We start from the raw sequence: 3,012 nt of genomic DNA on the forward strand, positions 1-3,012 counted from the left end.
ATCCCCAACCCCGCCCCGCCCCGGCCCCGCACCACAAGGGAGTTTCAGGAGGCAGAAGAGCTGGTGGCTCTGAGCCGTGCGGCCCTTGGGAAGCTCCTCCTGCACGACCTGAAGGTGATTTGGTCCATAAGTGACTTAAAAATCCATTAGGGCAGGCGTTGCCCCTGCTGTCTCGGTCCCTGGGCCGCTGTGGGCAGGCAGGAGATGCTCCAGGGCTGCCCGTACCACACGTGCCCACCACAGGAATCCTGCTGCCTCCTTCCAACCCCTCTGTCCTCTCCCCAGGCCCGCAGAAAGCTCAACAACTCCCATCAGAGCAGCCACCTGGGCTGAAATCAGGCATTTCAGCTGGCTGGGGCTGGAGGATTTCCAGAGGACACCTGCTTTTTAGCTTGGTTTTTGAACTGGAAGGAAGGAAGAGCCAGGCTGAGAACATACGGCTTAACCATGTACTTGGAGATGGACATTTGCTCTATTTTCCACCTGAATAAATTTAAAGGCACAGCTTAAATTAACATGTCAAATCTTCATTTGAAATGTAATCTACTGTCATGTGGGTGCTATTGGATCTGTTAATAATTAGAACCTGGCACCTCGGCTTGAGCACAGCCGCTAATTCAGAGCCGTGGTGTTCAGCTGGCTGGAGCAGGGGCACTGCAGAGCTGACAGCAGAGCTTTTATATATGTTGAAACAGATTTGTTTTGCTCGTCCTCAGTTAAAGCCAATGTGGTCTAAGCACCTCGCTCCCTTGTCTGCCCTTGGAAATGTTTTCCTTTAGACATAGTGTTGGCTCCATAACAGAGACTGACGATAATGGCAATTGATTTAATAGAATTGGAATTAAACCAAAGGATTTCAGAGCATTTCTCTCTTTTTCTCCCCTCTGGGTTCCCCACTTGTAGCACCCCTGTTCTTCTGGAGCAGCCACTAAAGCTGTGGGATGGAGGATCCAGGCATCATGGAGCTGCTGGTGATTTCCTCAGGTTTTCCAGGAGAAGGCTCCTGGTGGGTAACTCCATGTTCCTGCAGCTCAGCTCGGGGGGCACAAACGGGAGGGAGCTGTGAACCGCTTCCACCCGGCAGGGGGGAGAAGGGCTGTAAGAGCAGCACACAATTATTCCACGGAAAATCATAATGAGCAGAACTCAGAATAAATTCCAGCTCTGCTCTGAACCCTGAACCCAGTAATTAAATGATCTCTCAATTTTTTAAAAGAAGTCTATACCCCTTGGGTTCTTTAAATAGTACTGTAAGTAATGTAAAATAATTATCTTAACAATGCAGCTGTGCTGCCGTGGGTTTTCTCTCCAGAAGGGTTCCAGCTTGGCCAGGATGGCTGAAGGCATCTCTGGTAGGTTTGCAAAGCCGCCGTCACGCTGGAGGTGGCCTCGGATGGGCAGGAGGAGAGGGAATGCGAAGCTGTAAGTATGAAGTGTGAAAAAACCCAACCCCTAAGTGCTTAATTTCTGGCTGAGCATCAGCAGACGAGTGGGAGGAGGGTGGGAGCGTGTGGACTGAGTCACGGAACTTAATTTCATGTGTTTGGGTTTTATTTTAATTACCCACTGCTGTGGCTTTCAGGGGATCTCCCACCTTTGTGCTCCTCCCCTCCCCTCCCAGCCTCTGTGGAGAAAGGGGGCAGGAGGTGCCCCCCCATCACCCTTCCCCGAAAACCAGCGGGGGAACCAACAGCTCCCTCAGTGGCAACTTCTGACTTCAGAGGGGCTGAGCTGCAGAGGATAAGAGGTGCTTTTGGTCAAAGAAGCATCACTGAAAAGGCAGAAGATTAGTTCTTTAAGGCTGCAAGGCTGGACACTTCAAACTTTGGAAATATCAGAGTTACTTTGCCTCCTGGTGGGGGGCACCACCGAGGCCCCTCATTTCAGGGCCGGGGGAAGGGGAAAAATCCTTAGTGAGGGTCTGGAAGTCTGGGGAGAGACTTGGAAATTTGTACGAATAAGGAGCATGGAGCATTATTAGCTCCAAATTCACCTCATTCAGGGCGCTTAGGAGGTCTGGGGACAAATCCAGACTCGGAGAGGTACACAAATGGTCTGAAAATGCAGATGGAAAACTGATATCATGGTACCACCTTTAAAACAAAAGTGTTTGATTTCTGAGGAAACCTCATGGGCTGGGGACAGTGACTGACCCGGAGCTTTGGTGCTGACACCGAATTTATCGCTTGTGTCCCCAGAGGTCCCTGCTCGGGGGGAGATGTCACCAAGACCCAGCCAAACCTCTGCTCCGTGGTGGCTCCAGCTGAGGCTTTTGCTGCCGATTCCTTGGGCTGAGCTTAATTTTAGCAACATCTGCTTCAGCTCGTCTTTGCTCCCTCGCCCTGCTTTCTGCTGGGGAGCGTGTGGGCCCCGATGTGAAGGGGCTGAGACTTTCTTCCCACCTTGCCGTTGGGGTCCCGTGCAGACCCCGCAGCATCCCAAGCCCCAGCCACAGGGATGTTCCTGCCTCTTCCCATCTCCCTGAGCCTGGAGCCGAGCGGGGCAGGATGGCAGAGTGGTGCCCCCCCACCAGAAGGACCTGGGAGGGGAATGGGTGGCACAAAGACAGCTCTGGCTGCCCACCAGCAGCCTCCCAGCGTGGAACCAGCCCGCCAGATGGTGAGTAGGTACCATGGCGTCTGAGCGGGGCGGGGGGCACCGGGAGGGACCGTGTCCCATCCCGGGAGCTCGCCAGGGAGGAAGGATTCCAGCCCCGGAATATCAGCGCGAGGCTGCCCTGGGCTTGTGCCCATATGGCAGGGAAGATACGCTACTGTGAGTCATTGAGAAATGCAATAAAAATAGGGCTCTGCTACTGTGTGAAGGAAATAGCAGGTACTAATTAGTGAGGGTGCTCTGCCTGGCCCCGGGGAGCAGGGGACGGCCCCGAGGTGCAGGGGAGCAGAGAGAGCTGCTCCCAGCAGAGGAGGGGGGAGAGGGTTGGGAGGAAGGCTGGGAAACCCTGCGTGATTTCAGCCAAAAAGACTCTTCAGAGATACTCTAATACTATTT

Source organism: Calidris pugnax, unplaced genomic scaffold (assembly GCF_001431845.1).
Source record: "Calidris pugnax isolate Ruff unplaced genomic scaffold, ASM143184v1 scaffold48, whole genome shotgun sequence".
In the NCBI taxonomy this organism is placed as follows: Eukaryota; Metazoa; Chordata; class Aves; order Charadriiformes; family Scolopacidae; genus Calidris; species Calidris pugnax.